The sequence below is a fragment of the Loxodonta africana genome, chromosome 2, assembly GCF_030014295.1.
Source record: "Loxodonta africana isolate mLoxAfr1 chromosome 2, mLoxAfr1.hap2, whole genome shotgun sequence".
In the NCBI taxonomy this organism is placed as follows: domain Eukaryota; kingdom Metazoa; phylum Chordata; class Mammalia; order Proboscidea; family Elephantidae; genus Loxodonta; species Loxodonta africana.
In genome coordinates, this window is record NC_087343.1 from 148,453,329 (window position 1) to 148,472,435 (window position 19,107).

Here is a 19,107-nt window from a genome sequence, read left to right on the forward strand (position 1 = left end):
CTTTAGAGCTTTAGACAGAGCTGGATCCAGGAGCTCAAAAGATTTTGTCAGGGCTCTGCTTCTCTCTTTTGGCTTCATTTCCAGCAAACTCCCTCCACTTGAGGGCAAGATGGCCACTGGCAGTCTAAGTTGCCCTCCTCAATTTAGCAATGACAACAAGAAGGACTTTTCTCTCTCAACATGCATATATCTGTCCAACAGATGATTCATATTATTTTCCTTGGGTCATACACCCATCTGTATATAAACCAATCACAGTGGCCTAGATGGCTGGGGCTGTGATGAACCCTCCTGGGTCATGTGCCCATCTCTGGGGTGGGCTGTCTGAATATTGTGGTTAACATCAGAAGGGAATGGTACCACAAAGAAGGGAGAATAAAGGGGGTTGGAAAGTATGGGAGGCAAACAAAAACAATAATGGCTGCAGTCCAGTAAAGATGTTAAGAGGGTATTTCAATTTAAGGGTCAGATGTGCATTAGCAAGGAATACCCCGGTGGCACAACTGGTTAGACACTTGTCTACTAATGGACAGACTGGTGGTTTGAATCCACCCAAAGGCGCCTTAGAAGAAAGCCCTGGAAATTTACTTCCAAAAGATTACAGCCATCGAAAATCCTATGGAACACAGTTCTGCTCTGAGACACATGGGGTTCCCATGAATTGAAATTGGTTATGCGGTAATTGGCTTTTTGTTGTTGTTGTTGTCGTCATTGTTGCTCATTAACAAAGCCCAACTTGGAAACAAATTCGGGAATTGTCTGCAGCAGACCATACCAGAGGCTTGGGAGTGAATGAGATCACCTGTTAGTGTAAGAAGAGAAGAGGGTCCATGGTTCCATAAAATGAAAACCTGTTTTGAGTAAATAAATGAATTCGCTAAGTATATTTTACAAGTTGCTGGTGTATCAGGAGAAAACACATGTTTTTAAAACAAACACTCCTACAGCACTTACTATGTGCCAGGCACTGTTCTAAGTGCCTTGCTAGTCTCTATTCATTTAATCCTCATAGCAATACTACTGTGTTATGGATGGAATGGTGTCACCCCAAAATATGTGTTGTGAATGCTAACCCCTATACCTGTAGGGTCACTATGAGTCAGAACTGACTCAACAGCAACAGGTTTTGTTTTTTTTTTATAGATACCTGTTGATGTAATCAGTTTGGGAATAGAGTTTTCTTTGTTATGCTAATGAGGCTACATCAGTGTAGACCAAAACCAAGCCATACCCATTACTGTCCAGTTGATTCTGACTCATATGACCCTATAGGACAGAGTTGAGCTGCCCCATAGGGTTTCCAAAGAGAGCCTGGTGGATTTGAACTGCCGACCTGTTGGTTAGCAGCCGAACTCTTAACCACTGCGCCACTACACCACAAGGGTGGGTGTGTCTAAAATCTAACTACGAAAACAGCAGATTAGGCACAGAAGCAAGTGAGTACAAATGGGGGAAAAATAGATGCCACGTGGAGATCTCCAAGGAACACAGAGAAGAATGCTAGAGAACGTGAGACAAAGATTTTCCCAAACAGCAGATAGAGATAACCCTGCCCTTAGAGCCGGCACCCTGAATATGGACTTTTAGCCTCCTAAACTGTGAGAAAATAAATGTCTGTTAAAGCCACCCACCTGTGGCTTTAGCAATGTTACAGTAGCATTAAGAAACTAAAACATACCGCTATACCCATTTTACAGATGAGAAGACTGAGGCACAGATTGGCTAAGAATTTGCTCAAGTTCACACAGGTCTGTTCAAACCCAGAAAGTCTGGTTTAGAGTTTTTTTTTTTTTTTAATTAATTTTTATTAAGCTTCAAGTGAACATTTACCATTCCTATCAGTTTGTCACATGTAGGTTTACATACATCTTACTCCCTTTTCCCACTTGCTCTCCCCCTATTGAGTCAGCCCTTTCAGTCTCTCGTTTCGTGCCAATTTTGCCATCTTCCCTCTCTCTCTATCTTCCCATCCTCCCTCCAGTCAAGAGTTGCCAACACACTCTCCAGTGTCCACCTGATTTAATTAGTTCACTCTTCATCAGCATCTCTCTCCCCGCCGCTGACCAGTCCTTTTCATGCCTGATGAGTTGTCTTCAGGGATGGTTCCTGTCCTGTGCCATCAGAAGTTCTGGGGAGCATTGTCTCTGGGATTCCTCTAGTCGCAGTCATACCATTAGGTATGGTCTTTTTATGAGAATTTGGGGTCTGTATCCCATTGTCTCCTGCTCCCTCAGGAGTTGTCTGTTGTGCTCCCCGTGAGGGCAGACATCGATTGTGGCCGGGCACCAACTAGTTCTTCTGGTCTCCCGATAATGTAGGTCTCTGGTTCATGTGGCCCTTTCTGTCTCTTGGGTTCTTAGTTGTCGTGTGACCTTGGTGTTCTTCCTTTGCCTTTGCTCCAGGTGGGTTGAGACCAATTGATGTATCTTAGATGGCCGCTTGTTGGCTTTTAGGACCCTAGGCGCCACAATTCAAAGTGGGATGCAGAATGTTTTCATAATAGAATTATTTTGCCCGTTGACTTAGAAGTCCCCTCAAACCATGTTCCCCAGACCCCAGCCCCTGCTCCGCGGACCTTTGAAGCTTTCATTTTATCCTGGAAACCTCTTTGCTTTTAGTCCAGTCCAGTTAGGCTGACCTTCCTTGTATTGAGTGTGGTTTAGAGTTTTTGTAACTAAGTTTTCACGCAGTTAAAGGGCATTCTAGAGTGAGTCAGATTTTTGTCTCATTCCCCTCGCTCCAATTCCGCAACACTTTCAAATTTTCACCTGCTATTCAGGATTTGTGGTAGGGTGCACATGTGGTTTGGCTCATCTGAGACTATGTCTCTGAAGATGAAAATTGAGAATGTAGAACTGTGGAGGTCAGTTGAGTTAACTTGGGGTGTGTTTGCCGTTAGGAGGAACAGATGCTGTTTAGGTCAGGGAGAAACGAGTGTTCACTCCAAGCCCTGCTTTAGAAAGCCTCTTTGTTTTATGATTCTGGGTGCAAGCAACCCTTTTAATTTTGTGTTTTGGATTCCAGCCATAGGAGGCCTTCTTTAATGTAGCAGATGGCTGGAGACCGAGAAGCCAAGTTCCTACACTCTGCATCAGGCAACTTCCCTAGGGACGAGCCTCATACTTACATTGCTCTGAAAAGGAGAAGAAAAGAAACCAAACCAAAAAGAAAGAAAGAAACAAAAAACACCCATTGCCGTCTAGTCAATTCCGACTTACAGTGATCCTATGGTACAGAATAGAACTGCCCCAAAGTGTTCCCAAGGATGTAAATCTTTACGGAAGCAGACTGCCACATCCTTCTCCTGTGGAGCAGCTGGCAGGTTCAAAAGGCTGACCTTTTGGCTAGCAGACGAGTGTTTTAACCACTGCACCACCGGGGCTCCTAAGAAAAGAAAACTTAAAATGGACACATTAAATTTACACCAGGTATAAAGTAACCACTGCTTTAAGCATCTGCAAGCATTTGGAGGTCAGGGAACCTTTTGAGAATCTGATGAAAGCTGGGGACTCTTTCTGCAGAGAGTTTCCTCATCAGTACATATACAAAAACGAGCATATTAATTCCAGGGGGCTCACGGATACTCTGCTATCCATCCCTGAATCCTCACAGAGTCTGTGGCCTCCAAAATCCTGTGCTTCAAGTGGAAGCAGCTGTCATTCTTTTTCTTTTCTTTTTTCAACACATTAAGATCCTCTATTTCTAAGTTGTGAAAATAAACTGTCTGTGTACTATTAAGGAAGCATTTCCCATCAGAACACTCAAGTTTTACTGGGAAAAAAAAAATCCTTTCAGATATTGGGTAAAATCACTTAAGTGTATTCTCTGATTGGCACAGAGCCTCGACTTACTCTGTGAAAGACTGACATGAAGGTTGTTTTGAAATGGTAATATGATTTTTTTCTCTCTGGATTGGGGGCTGTGTCTTTGTACATCATTTCTTCAGAACCTCACTCTTCTCGGAACTCGTCCTAGTTTAGCTCTTGTTGCTGTACTGTTTCCAATATTAAGTATGGGGGGGCAGTCTGCCAATTGAAAAATATACACAGAATTCTCAGAACTTGGAAAGGCGGCGTTATTATTTCCGAGGACAATGTCTGGAGGAGTCACATACCTTTAGGCATTTTTCCTCTGATGTCCAATTGCCATGACCATCTGAGGAGGTAAAAAATCTTTGAGGCAGTTACCAGGACTCTTTATGGGTCTCTGTGATATCATTTACTGATACCATAGGCTGGGTGACTTCTCCAGACATCCTCACATTCTTCCAATTCTACTGGGTACACACTAGTTACTTAGGGAGAATGTTAAGAGCTACAGAGAAGTGTAAAATTGAGATATTTATTAAGGATATTCAAATAAAAAACAATTTGCCTTAATTATCCTACATTTAAAAATCAAACTTAAAAAATACGGAAAACAAACAAAACCAAACCAGTTGTCATTGATTCCAACTCACAGCGACCCCATGTGTGGAGAGCAGAACCACACTCCATAGGGTTTTCAAGGTTGTGACTTTTCAGAAGAAAATCGCTAGGCCTTTCTTCTGAGGCATCTCTAGGTGAGTTCGAATCGCCAACCTTTCAATTAGTAGCCAAATGGTTACTGTTTGCACCACCCAAGAACTCAAAAAATGGGAAAAGACTTAGCTAATTATTCTCATTTTCCACATTCCATACATGGTCCTAACTTCCCTGAAAATTGCCTCCTTCTGGGATCTGGAAAACTCAAGGAGGAAGTAGGTCACGGGCTAAACATTTAGGCTGATTCTCTATATTAAATTTAAACAAGTATGGGGGTGGGGGAGAACATCAACCAGATTAAAGAAAAACTATTTTGGGCTTTAAACAGGGTTTTTTACCCTCAGCACTATTGACATTTTGGGCTAGATAATTCTTTGCTGTGGGGGCTGTCCTGTGCATTGTAGGATGTTTAGCAGCATCCCCGTCCTCTACCCTCTAGATGCCAGTAGCACTGCCTTTCCAGTTATGACAACCAAGAACGTATTCAGACATTGTCAGTTGTTCCCTGGGGGGCACAATGGTTAAGAGCCACTGGTCTTAATTATCCAGAAATAGATTTATGTACAAGTAAAGTAAAATGAAGCTGCTTTTATTTGATTTTGGTCATGAGAACACTAACCTGAGAAATCAGTTTGACTGTTTTGATGCCCTGCTGACTGTATCTATCTGTTCAGGTCATTCTGTACTTAGATCCAATTTGATTGCCAAAAATAGGGACTTCCTTACTCCATTCCTATGGCTTTGGCAGGCCTATTTGTTTGCTGTATGATAATCATTTCTACTATAAAGATATTTAGTGATCCCTCTGATTTTCTATACCCTTTGCAGTCTGGGCAATTTCTCAGTCCTTTGCAAGGCTGCTAAAGTCTTTGTTTCCCCCACAATGTTATCATCTCTTCCGCATTAAGGCCTATGCTGAGCCCACTAGCAACTAGGAGAGGTTGGAGTCCCTGGCTGATGTATTCATTAACCCAACCCACTGCCGTCTAGTTCTAGTCTATTCCGACTCATAGCTACCCTATAGGACAGAGTAGAACTGCTCCATAGAGTTTCCAAGGAGCGCCTGGTGGATTTGAACTGCCTACCTTTTACCTTTTGGTTAGCAGATGTAGCACTTACAACTACGCCACCAGGATTTGATCATTATCTACACACAAAGTTCAGGAAGAAAAATTATTGGCTTTAAGATTCTAAATATGATTATTAAAAGGAATTCTATAATTGCAAATTATTCCTCGTATTTGCAGTGACTAAGACAGTCAACAGTTTATTTGGGGAAGGATTTTACTGGCTGTTTGAAGAGAGGAGTGGCTCTAGTGTACAAAATATTTAAACCAAATTGTTATATTCTATAATGTTCAACAAAACATTCTGCAAACATCAGTTCTGAAAAAAGGCATCCTCCAAAGCAGAGTTATAGGCACTTCTGGGAGTTGTAAACCCACGCAGGCTCCAGAAATATGTGCCTTCCAACGGCTGGAAACATCTGAATTAACAACAAATAATCAGTGAGTGTGACAAAGAGTTAAAGAACACGGACTTCACTTACATAAGGTTTATGACGTAGTAAAGAAGTTTAAGATGTAGACCTGAGATTGCAAACTGATGGCCAGCAGGCTAAATAAGGACTGTGGGTTTGTTTTGTTTGGCTTGCACAGGGTTGGCTTCCAAAAAAAGAGAGAAAAAAGGAAAGAAAGAGTTGTTAAACATATAAAACAGATTTTTGCATAAAAATCCAGATTTCCAGCTCTTCTGGAAAAATGAGAAGATGTGCCGTTATTCCCACATTTCCCATAGTGACAGCTGGCTGGAGTGGAGAAGCAGCTGGCCCCCTTGATTGGAGCAGGTATCATCTGGTCCCCCACCCTGGCCCACTTCACTCCCTTATCAGGCATTTGAGATGGCCACCCCCATAATGCAGAGACTTCTGCGCCTTTCACTGAGCCCCCTTCCTCATGGAATCAGCGGCAGGATCCTGGAGCAAAATAGCTTCTGCTCCATTTGTATGTCAGGTGAGAGTTGATTCCGGCTAAAGGTACAGAGGCTGCAAATGGAGTGGTGAGAGATAATCAGATTTGCGATATACTCTGATGGCAGAGCTAATAGAATTTCTCGATGGATAGTGAGAAAGAAAATATTCAAAAATGACTTCGAAAAAAATTTTTTTTGTTTACCTAAATTGATTTAAAAAGGAAACCTGTAGTGGAATGTCAGAAAACTAGTACTGAACTTTTAAAATAAAAACAAATTATTTTGTTGCGTGCCATGGAGTGGATTTCGACTCACAGCCGCCCTGTATGACAGAATAGAACTGGCCCGTAGGGTTCCAAGGCTGTAATCTTTACGGAAGCTGACAGCACATCTTTCTTTCACAGAGAAACATGGAACATAGAACTATAGGGTTGCTATGAGTCGGGATGGACTCAATGGCAGTGGGTAGGTGGTATCACTGTCATCTCCTGGGAAATGCAGACTTGGCTGGGACAGTTTTGGGAATTTGGAGGGAAAAAGCTCTGAGAAGGACCTCCAGTTTCTAGAAAAAAGTCAGGCTCTTGACCCGGGAGATGCAGTGGAAGGTTATTAGCCCATGGGTGACCAGATTTAGCCAACGAACGGCCTCTCTGCTCCTCAGGCCACACCTGTCCAGGGGCTCAGGCCCTACCGGGTCGCCCTTCCCCCAGGAGGTGGAGGGGTTGTGTTGAACTACTGGAAGTGGGCCCCCAGTGCAGGGACAGCCTTGCTCCGGGAACTCCCTTCATTTCCAAACACCCGCCAAGGGCGTGGGGATAGTATCGGCTCCAAGATTTCCACGTGGGAGGGGTAGGAAGATATTCCGGAGCTCGTTTAAACGTACTTTTACCCAGAAAGAGGACTCACTTCGCTCATGTTACAAATCTATAAAAATTGTAAAGCCATATTCGAAGATGTCTTTACACTTCAAGTACTACGGAGGAAAAAAAAAAAAAAAAAGGAGAGCATCTTTAATTGTCCGTATCAAGGACAATTGTTATAGTTTGGGTTAATTTGGTAAGTGGAGGCTACTGGTGGCTATTGTAGGGGTGGGAGCTAGCCGACTTTCATTCCAAGGCCAGGCAACTGCCGCGAGAAGCCTGTGGCTGATCGGAAGCCCGGACGCAGGCAGTAAGCCAAGACCCGAGGCTTCCTTCAGCCGCCTAGGAAGGCGGACGTTCCCTCCGTCCGGCAGCGGTCACTCCGTGCCTTGCGCGCATGCGCCGACCCCAGCGGGCGTCCTCCCAGTCTCCCTACCTCCCTCCCTCATCCGGGTCCTGGGCGAGCGGGCGCCGTGCGCGTGTCCCGCCGCCGAGCTGCTAATAAAGTTGCACTGAGGGGAAGCGCAGCCACGGCACCGGGCGAGTGCGCGCAGCCGACCCGTGAGTGATTGAGGGGTCTCATGGTGGGCGTGTGGGACTAGGACCTGCAGGCTTTGCCCGGGTGCGGCTCGCCTTCAGGCCCTAGCAGCCGGACTCGGGCGGAGGCGGGGGCGTTCGGCCGCGGGCGGAGCGGAAACGACCTGGGGCCTGAGGGGCGGGGGAGGGGGGTAGGCCGAGTCTCGGCCTGCCGGGGTCTCGGCGGGTGGGGATGGCGCGGCCCGACCGACTGTGGGGGCCTCGCCTGCGGCCGAGGATGTCCTGAGGTGGGGCCGAGATTGGCCCTAGTCCCAGTCCCGCAGTTACCGCCGGACCGTGGAGGGAAGCGCTCGGGGCGCCCTCGGGGGGTGCCCTCGGCCCCGCGTCTGTCCGGTAGAGCGGTTTGTTCTCCTACCGCATCTAAGCACCACCCTCAGTACACATCCCTGATAGGATTGACGTGCTCGGCCAAGCGGCTTGGTCTGCAACACAGCAGAGCTGTCCAATGGCTTGATGAATCTGTGCTGCGGTCGCTTTGTGTTTCAAAGATAAGGATCCACGTTTATCGGTGGGAATTAAACTCTGGGCAGTTGTGACCTGCTACTGCACTCAGCTGGTAGTTAGACCTGGTTTCTGCCACTTGCCATTTCAGTTTTCACTGTTGCAAAGATTTCTTCTACTTGGTGTAAACTTCTTCATTGCTGCAAGAATGCTAAAGCAATGTGTTTTTTCCTTCACCATTTTCAACCCTTACCCGGGTCCTTCACTTCAATATCAGTACTCAGATTCATATCCACGGCTCCTCCCTCCCCCCACTTTTTCCCCCTCTTCCCTTTCAGCTGCTGTTGTTACAGTGAGTTTGGAGCCTAAGCTTTGAAACCTCCCATGTGGCGCCTGTCTTAAATCAGAGCATGCTCAGTAGCTAGAGCAGATTTGGGTTGCAAAAAGAGCTGGGGCGAGGATAGTCGGGGTATTTGGATGTTTGCCCGGTTCCTAACAAAATGTTCCAATTCTGGTTTTGATAGCATTGGAGAATGGTGCTGTAGGCCAGCCTGGAGGTGAGGAACGCCTGAACACCCTGGGCCAGATCTCTATCTTGATTGTAGAGACGTTGTTTCCTGACCAGCTGGAGGTCGGGGGCGGGGGGGGGGGGGGGGCGCGGGGAGCATTCCTGGCTACTTGTGCGTTTAAATGGGTGTGGTGCTAAGTATATCTTGTTTACCTTATCTTTCTTTGGAAAAAGTTTTGAAGTCTGCTTGGATTTGTCACATCATGCCTGTTGCCTGGCACTACTAAAAGTATTCTTATCTAGCAACAAAGACTGGGTAGGTGGAGGTTGTGCTTTAGCCTCACCAGAGTTGAGAGGAGAGGGTGTTAACTGTTTTTTTTTTAATTAGAGTACCTGAATTTCTTTAAGCTAGAGTACCTGAATTGCCAAGAGTGAATTTAATTTTTAATTTTAATTTGAAATCAGAGAGGTTGAAAACCTTAGTCCCAATAGTAGCATTCCAAATAGTTTAAAATTTCTGCTTAGATGGCACTGTGGCAGTGTCTGTTGTGGGGAAAACAATACCTAGGCTCAACATGACCGTTTCACATTTATTGATCCGAATATCATTGTGAAATTAGTGTGTTCCAAATTCAGCAAGTAAGGAGTTATTTGAGGAGCTGTAACAAATTACTTTTATATTCTTTAGCTTCATCTCAGGTATTTTTTTTCCCCCTAAGGGGAACCCTGAGCTCATAAAAATACAAGTCAGAAGAGACAATTTAACAAAATTTAACCCTCATGCATATTGTAGATACTTTGTTTAGATTATTAAAAATTAATTTTTGTTTGATTGTTTACAAGATGTTGTCTTAGTCTCCTTTCCTTTCCTCTACATCGCTGCTCCCTGCTCCCTCAGTCAGCGCGCCTTTCCTTTTCACCCAGCTGCTGTTCTTATTGCGTAAGCTTTACCTGTATGTCTGTATTACAAATACCTGTTCATTTTATGCTTCCGTTCTTTTCGGATATAGCTGAAATAGGCAGTAAAAGTTAAATGAACCTTCTCAACTTTCTTCTTAGGGCCTGAATGCATCCATATGATATGGTCTTGTTAAAAGGAGGAAGAGAGCAGCAAACTGGAAAAAAAAAAAATTTTTGTAGATTCTGTGCAGATCTGGTAGTGGTGTCTGCTTGTCTGGCTCCCTGTGGTAGGCGCCCTGGAAATGGGTGGATTGAGATGTGTTGCGTTTTTCCCCCTCTGGCAAAGTCAGCTATTAATTTCAGTGGGAGACAGTGGCAGAATGTTGTTACTAATGAGGCTTGAATCAGATTGTTGTTTACTGCTGGTTATGTAACATGTTGCTGGGAGTATTATTAAAAGTTGAATTCTGTAGCAAGGTAAGAGGCAAGTAAATTCTGCCTACCCTCTTCCCTGGGTTTTAATTCTTGGCTGAACCTGAATGCACATTAGACTACAACCATAATTATACCTGGGCAGCCTGTCTGTTTCCTGTTTTCATCATGAACCCAAACATTATGATTTGCAGTGATGATCTTTTTTGTCCTTTGCTTTAAACAGAGACAATGTGTTTCTCTGTCTACGGAAAACAGATTTGTAACTTGGTAAAATCAAGATACTAGCTTCTTGGTGTTTTGAAGACTAGACAGTGAAATAAATAGTGACTTGAATTGAAATGTCATTAAAAAATATTTCACACATATTCTTTGATTAAGGAGCCCTGATGGTGCAGTGATTTAGAGCTCAGCTGCTAACCAGAAGGTTGGCAGTTCAAACCCACCAGCCACTCTGCAGGAGAAAGATGTGGTAGTCAGCTTCCTTAAAGAGTATGGCCTTGGAAACCCTACGGGGCAGTTCTACTCTGTCCTATAGGGTTGCTATGAGTTGGAATTGACTTGACGGCAGTGGACATACACACACGCACACGCATGGCGTGTTTCCTGTTTTCATCATGAGTGCAAATGTGATTTGCAGTGATGATCTTTTTTGTCCTTTTGATTCAGCAGAGGCAATGTGTTGTCTGTCTCTACCGAGAACAGATTTGTAACTTGGTCAAATCAAAGATGCTAACTTCTTGGTGTTTTGAAGACTAGACGGTACGATACCAGTTATTCCTTTTGTAGTAACTTAAATCGAATTGCCATTAAAAATAATTTCACACATATTCTTTGATTATGTTTTATGTAAATTCTAATGTTACCAGTAGTTTGTAGATTCTTTGAATTAAGAAAATTTTTTTGTTTATGACATATCAGTGTTTATCATTAACAGATGTATGTGTTGGTTTAGGCAATGAGCCACACATTTGGGGTAAATTTCAGAGCTGACTCAGGTGCATTTTAGGACATAGCTGTCTTTATTCCCCTTGTTTATCAGTCTTCCATGGTCCCTTTACTTCTTGAGGGTCTGTGTTCCCTTGTCTTTTTGTGCTTTGTACTAAGCACAAAGAAGGCGGCAGAATTTTTTTTTTTTCTCAAATGTACTCCTAGGGGTTTCCAGTCTACTCATAAAGTCAAAGGCATGTGGAAGAATCCCATTTATAAAGGACATTAGCAGCTTGAGGAGTGATTCTTATCTCCAGTACTCTGGATATTCTGTAGAAGGGAAGAATAAAAACAAAACAAACAAACAAAAAAACCCAAACCCAGTGCCGTCGAGTCTATGCGGACTCATAGTGACCCTATAGGACAGAGTAGAACTGTCCCTTAGAGTTTCCAAGGAGCACCTTGGTGGATTCGAAAGAATAGGACCCAGAGAGGCTGGTGTGTGCAGATAGGGTGCTTTTCCATGCAAGAAGATGATGAATGACCCCAGGAACTGGTGCATGTCTTCACACCTTGTTTTTCTGTTTCTGAAATAGAATAATAGTAATTGGAATTTTCAATGCTGGATTATCCAGTTCATTTCTACTGTCGCACACCCTTTAGCTCTAACTAGAACTTTCGAACTGAGAGGTGTATTTACTAAATGGAAGGTAAAGATTTAAAACTTTTTTGGAGAATTGTTAAAAACTAAAGATTACTGTTACAACCAGCTAATTTCCCAGTGTACTAGGTCACCTTTGTATTCTAACAGTTTTTATTGTTTCACGACTTTGAAAAGATGAAGTAATTTTAAGATTATTAAGTTTTTCATAAATAATGAGCCAGTCTGGGCTCTTTATTTAATTTTGATATTTTTTGTCTTGGGCAACTATTCTAGGAGAGAGGTGGCTTCAGTGACTTTTCTTTTTGCTTTTACTGTATTCTAACTTGGTTGAGGTAATGTTTTGGAAGAAAGTTCTTTTACTAGGTAGTTTTGTGTGTCCAATACTATTTGTAATTAATTTTTGGAAGCTGTATATTACAGTACATTTTGTAAACTGGTTTTGCTCTTGAATCCTTTAGTACATGAGTCTCAGCCTGTTTTTTATATATATATATATATACACACACATACATACACATATATGTAATTTACAAACCGATACTCGAAATTTGAAAATGGTTTGATCTTTTGTGGTGGCAAGATATTAATTGGGTTATTGCTTACGGTTTTTATATATGTTGTTTTGTTATTACTGAAAATAATAAGGAAAAAACCTAGTGGACCCTTCCTACCTTTTTTTTTGAGCATAGCAACTGGAGACTTGGGAGGAGGCTTACACTTTTCAAATTTAACTATGATCTCAGAATGTGGCTGGTGCTTTCAAGGCAAGTTTTGTTTTGTTCAGTTTTGTTTTCATGATGTGTTAGGATCTGTCTTGTATCCATTCTGGTAGGCTGTATAATAAGAGAGATCTAGTTATTCTGGTTTGTGTGTTCCCGGGAAGAGGGGGTACTGCAGAAATATTTCAAAGCCAGCTTTTGTTTTCTTGCCCCTTATTTACATCTTCCTGACCATTTCCCACTCTTTGGAGTTGAAACTGCAAATTAGATGAATGGTGACTAAAGCAGAAAAGTTACCCTGAGCCATGTTTACTCCCTTTTCTTCTAAGTAGGGGACTTGGACTCTGGGGTACACATGAGGTATCTGCAGAAAATCTTCATACAATATTGAAATATATGTTGTGTACCCAGGCTAGCTGTTTGTGTCCCAGAGATATGTTGTACAGTGATGATTTGATATAAAGGAAAGCACTATAAGGTTGATCAGCTCTGTGTCTATTCCTGTGCTTACAAGCCTGTACAAGCATCTTCAAACACATCTGGTAGCAATGTAGAGAATCTTGCAGGCTCTGTGGGGGTGAGTGGTACATCTAGATGAGGCTCTGCTTAATTAGAGGACTTAGAGGAGCAGGTGAGGTTTAAAGCATGATTAAAAAGTGGGAAACAAAAGTCTGGATGTGGGAGATAAAAAAGTAGAGACTTGTGTGGGCACAAAAAGGGAATAGACAAGATTATGCTGTGAGAAGTGTCAGGGATCATGAGTTCAGCTTCTGAAGGGCTTTGAAATCCACTTTGAGAACTTTTGTTGTCTTTGGAAATTGTGAGCCACAGTTGGGAAGTGTGGTGGTTTGAGTATTTCTAGGAAAATGATTTTGATGCCCATGTAGTTGTAACCCCTCTTCCTTGAAAGTGTTCCCAAAAAGCATGGGATTTCTGAGTCTAGGAGAGCTTGTTGGGTAATCGTGCTTTCGGTTTCTATCTCTGTTCTTTGCCTGCAATCATGGATGAGCCGTACGTGTTTTGTAGTAGTAATTTTATACTTGAATCTATGGTTGGTTTGACAGTGGTGGTAGGTGGTCAATTCCTGCTGAAAGTTGGTGGCTACCATTGATTCTAGATCACAAGGGTAAGAGAATTTTAAAGCTTTACACCACCAACTCCAAAAAAGTTACACTTTGTTAAAGATAATTAAAACTCGGAGAAATTGAAACATAAGGTTTATTCTGAGCAGTTATTCTATATACACATGGGGAGACCATTCTGATTCCAAAAAAACAGCAAATGGCTTGAAGAAGGCTAGTTATTATGAAGCTTATAAAGAGGAGGTGAAGGAGAAGAATAGAAGATCAACCATTGGCTAATCTTAACATGATTGATTGAACCCTTCTTTCTCCCCCTTTTACTGAAATCTGATTTGAACCCTGACTGAGAATTTGTGTTTCTAACAAGTTCTGGATGACGATTATGCTAATGATGCTGGTTAAGGACCAATTCTGAGAACCACCAGAAGAGCCAAACCAAAACCAAATCCATTGCTATCAAGTCGATTCCAACTCATAGTGACCCTATAGGACAGAGTAGAGCTGCCGCATAGGGTTTCCATGGAGCGGCTGGTGGATTCGAACTGCTGACCTTTTGGTTAGCAGCTGAGCTGTTAACCACTGCACCACCAGGACTCCACTAGTTGAGCAGTGATTCTCAAAATTTATTATGCATAAGAATCACCTGGGGATCTTGTTAAACTGTAGATTCTGACTTAGTATATCTGGGGTGAAACCAGTTCGAAGCCTTAACCATGGTGACCTTGCTGGTATTTAAAATACTGGTGGGATGACTTCCAGCATCATAGCAACAAGCAAGCCCCACAGTATGACAGAATGACAGACGGGTGGTTGCATAATTGGATTACTACCTTGTTTTCCATCTACCATGTGCTGTGCTCCCCTAGTCTTTTTCTTGGTCACGTGCCACTGCCATTTTTATTTTTTCCTTCAAATGCTTCTTTGAACATGTCTTTCTGCTTAGACAGGACTCTACACTACACATAGGATTGCTACTAGCAGCCTGACTCCTTAGTAGCTTTACATTCACAGTCCTTCCCTTTTGGCCTTGACAGTGTGGAGGTACCTTTTTCTCTGCTTCACATTCAAATTAGCTGATTTTCCCCTGCCACTCTCCCCTGCCTCATTTGACTTAGTGATAACGTGGTTTTCCTTGTTCTTGTGCTTTCATGTCAACTGGACTGTGGATCATAGGTCGTTACATTCCTATTTGGATCTTATGGTAGGTACTCCCAAAATTTGTGGTAATATGGTGTTACCTACGCCTTATACTTAAGGCTTTTATTCACTTACATGTAGCTTTTGCATGCATGTGTTTGTGTGTGGGGAGGGAAGTATGTCTGAGCTAGCTTCTTTTGCATACTTGCTAAGCCGTCCACTTTTTGTCTGTCACTAGTACAATTAATTCCTTCTTAAGTAGTCATCATGTTTTTGCTTTTCCCCATTTTTCAGTCATATTGGGATAATTCTTTTTTGTTCCGTTTATGGTCCTCTCAAATAGATTTATGTTTGAAAGTGTTTGATTCCTCAAATTTAATTATATTCAGTCATACTGTAATGTTGATGAGAATTGACTGACTCACCTAACAGATTGTCCTGTGTGTTTGCTAATGGAATTATTTAGATTTGGGGGTGATCTATGGTTTTTAAGTTAGATCTATGGTTTTTAATTTAGATCTATGGTTTTTAAGCCAGAAAGATGCCTTGGGCATTGTTCAGTTTAGTTTTTTTTTGTCTTCAAGTTATCGGTTAGCTCACTAGCATTATTATAACAAGACTTGTTATGACACTTATTTTTCTAAAAGTTGGCTTAGTATGGCATCAGTAAGAGTAAAAAAGAAAACAGAATTTGTCTCTTATCCCTGATTATGCTGTTGGAATGAGGCTCTAACCTTTATAAATAATGACTTTTGAAATAGCTTTTTACGTTGATTTACTGCAAAGGAAATTTTACAATTTAAGTTCCTCAAATCCTACGGATTTTTTAGTTTTCTTAAGAACTAAATATATCACCTTTTAAAAAAAATAACATGCTGTTATTGTCAGGCTAGTAACCTTGAAATCAACATGTTTGCAAGTTTTCAAATTGCTCCAAGTGCTGTATTTCATAAATGCCTTTTGAGAAAATAATTATAAACTAGAAACCTGAAGAATTCTATAAATGACCAGTAATACCTTTAAAACTAGACTTGCCTTTTCTTCAGAGCTATGGGAGGTGGGAGTGGGATGAAAGTCCTGTTTCCTCTTACGTTGTATCTGTAAGGGACTGAGAGCTTCTGGTTCTAAGACCTCATGACCCCATAAGCCCTTTCAAAAAAAAAAATGAAAACCAATTCTGTTGCTGTCAAGTCGATTCCGACTTAGAGAAATTCTATAGACAGAGTAAAACTGCCCGGTAGGGTTTCCAAATTACAGAAGCCGACTGCCACATCTTTCTCCCTTAGAGTAGCTGGTGGGTTCAAACTGCCAGTCTTTGGGTTGGCAACCAAGTGCTTTGTAGACTTACATAGTTTTGTTTAGAATAGAGTTATTTGAGTTGTATTTGCTTCTTAAAGAGAATTCTAATAACACAAAAATAAAAATTCCCATCTACTATCTATTGATACCCACAGTTAATATTTTGGAAGAATATTTTTAGATACAGCTCTTGGCATTGATAGGATTAGGTTTATGTGTTGTTCTGTAACTTACTTTTTTTTAATTACTTGTTTTAAGAAATTTTACTTAGTATAGATTTTTCTATGTCCTTTGTAGCTGCCCCAGATTATTTATGGCATGGATATACCATAGCTTATTTAACTAATTCCCCTACTGATGGACTTTCAGAGTATTTCTAAATTTTCAGTTTTTAAACAGTGTTGCCTTGAAGTATGTGTTATCACTGTGCTGATTCTTTTAAGGTTTATGTTTCAAGCTTCATCAAAGCTTCAGTCCTATATCTTTGCCCGGTAGGTGTTTCTGTCAGCATTTCACCTTAAGCTTACTGTGTCCCAGCCAAACCAATTACTTCTTTTCCAAAGCAGTTCTAACATTGATATTGTTATTCTTGTAACCACATTAGGTTAGGGTCTCTTTATTGTTTTAATTGGCAATATATGGATGTGTTTGTTTCTTCAGTGTTTTCCCAGTGATGCTTCAGGATAGCTTTGGGATGGCAGAGGCATCTATCTGGGCTGTCAAATGCATCTTCCCTTCAGCTCAGAAGGGAACTCAGAGATAAGCAAGCCCTTGAACTCACCACCTGAAAGTACCAAAGATGCAGATTACACATTCTGTGCTAACTGAGTCCTTTTGGAGACAGAAGGAAAGTTCATTCTTAATAGTTAATTTATATATCATTATGCAGTAGCCAGGCTTTCCCCAAATCAACACTAAGTAATGTGGGAAAAGCTATTAGGAATAGAAAAAGAAGAGACAAAGTAATGAGAACAAAAGAGGGGGAGCAATAGATATTGGTGAGAAGTGATGGGAAACATCAGAAAAGACTTTGGGAGAGGAGAAAAAAAAGCTGCCATTTAAGATGTTCATTTAAAAAAAAACTTCTTGACAGCTCTAAAATTGGGATACATCTTACAATCAATGGTGTCTTAGTATTGCTTTTAGCCAGGTGGTGGTTTTGATATAGCTGTCTTTACACATACATAACTTGGCCTTTGTTGTTACATTATTGTCACTTTGGACATGTGATGTGTGCCTTATTGTAACTTCCAGTGTTGAATAATTGCTGTTTAAAAATCTCTTCTTGGTTCTTGTTTGCAAAAGCAAGCACCCAGTGTCAAGTCTTATAGGATGAGTGTCAGAGTTTAAAGAAAATCCTGGAGCAGTATTGAAACACTCCTCAGACCAACTGTATTGATGTTAGAGAGGACTATATTGTGAAGAAAATTTTAAGTGATAAAAGCATTGTATCATAGTTTAATTTGCAGCCTTTTCCTCTTTCAGGGTCCATAAAATAAGGGTGCCTGTAACGATTGATGGCTTTGTAAATTTTGTTGAAATATAGTTGTGTGCTGTTGAGTTGATTCTCATACCGACCCTGTAGTATAGTAGGCCAGCTATATATTCAAAACTCTCAGCCTGATGTGAAAATTTTTCATGCTTATTACAATGGTAATAACTACAGTTCACTATGCCAGGCACTGATTTAGGCTTTTTTTTCTAGTAATTTTTTTTTTTTTAAATTGAGCTTTAAGTGAAAGTTTATAAACCAAGTCCATCTCTCATACAAAAGCATATACACTCCCAGCTGCTCTCCCTCCAGTGAGACAGCACACTCCTTCCCTCCACTCCCTATTTTCGTGTCAACTCAGCCAGTTCCTGACCCCCTCCACCCTCTCATCTCCTCTCCAGACAGGAGCTGCTCACATAGTCTTATGTGTCCACTTGATCCAAGAAGCTCACTCCTCACCAGTATCATTTTCCATCCCACAGCCCAGTCCAGTCCCTGTCTGAAGAGTTGGCTTTGGGAATGGCTTCTGTCTTGGGCTAACAGAAGGTCTGGGGTCCATGACCTCTGGGGTCTTTCTAGTCTTAATGGTCTTTTTACGAGAATTTGGGGTCTGCATCCCACTGCTCTCTTGCTCCCTCGGGGGTTCTCTGTTGTGTTCTGTCAGGGCAGTCATCGGTTATAGCCAGGCACCATCTAGTTCTTCTGGTCTCAGGCTGATGTAGTCTTTGGTTTATGTGGCCCCTTCTGTCTCTTGGGCTCTTAATTACCTTCTGTCCTTGGTGTTCTTCATTCTCATTTGTTCCAGGTATGTTGAGACTAATTGATGCATCTTAGATGGCTGCTTGCTAGTGTTTAAGACCCCAGACGCCACTCTCCAAAGTGGGATGCAGAATGTTTTCTAAATAGATTTTATTATGCCAATTGACTTACATGTCTCCTGAAACCGTGGTCCCCAAACCCGTGCCCCTGCTATGCTGGCCTTCGAAGCGTTCAGTTTATTCAGGAAACTTCTTTGCTGTTGGTTTAGTCTAATTGTGCTGATCTCTCTCCTGTATTGTGTGTTGTCTTTCCCTTCACCTAAAATAGTTCTTATCTGCTGTCTAATTAGTGAAAACCCCTCTCGCTCCCTGCTCTTGTTACCAGCAAAGAATATTTTCTACTCTGTTTAAACTGTTTTTGGAGTTCTTACAGTAGTGGTCTCATACAATATTTGTCCTTTTCCAACTGACTAATTTCACTCAGCATAATGCCTTCCAGATTCCTCCATGTTATGAAATGTTTCACGGATTCATCATTGTTCTTTATCAATGCATAGTATTCCACTGTGTGAATATACCATAATTTACCCATTCATCCAATGATGGGCACCTTGGTTGCTGCCATCTTTTTGCTATTGTAAACAGTGCTGCAGTGAACATGGGTGTGCATACATCTGTTCATGTAAAGGCTCTTATTTCTCTAGGACATATTCCAAGGAGTGGGATTGCTGAGTTAAGCTTTTATCTTATTTAATTCTCAGAGCCTTTTAGGACCATAGTATTTATTATACAAA

At 41.8% G+C, this 19,107-nt stretch overlaps 1 protein-coding gene across 2 annotated transcripts in view; it reads left to right on the top strand.

Moving 5' to 3' along the window:
- Positions 1–7,785: 7,785 nt before the first annotated feature.
- The window catches only part of SMAD5 (SMAD family member 5), a 61,309-nt gene continuing 49,987 nt past the window's right edge, over positions 7,786–19,107 (top strand). For both annotated transcript variants that reach the window (XM_064276518.1, XM_003404508.4), the window contains exon 1: positions 7,786–7,915. The gene's annotated coding sequence lies outside the window, so the exon portion shown is untranslated. The remainder of the gene's footprint in view (positions 7,916–19,107) is intronic.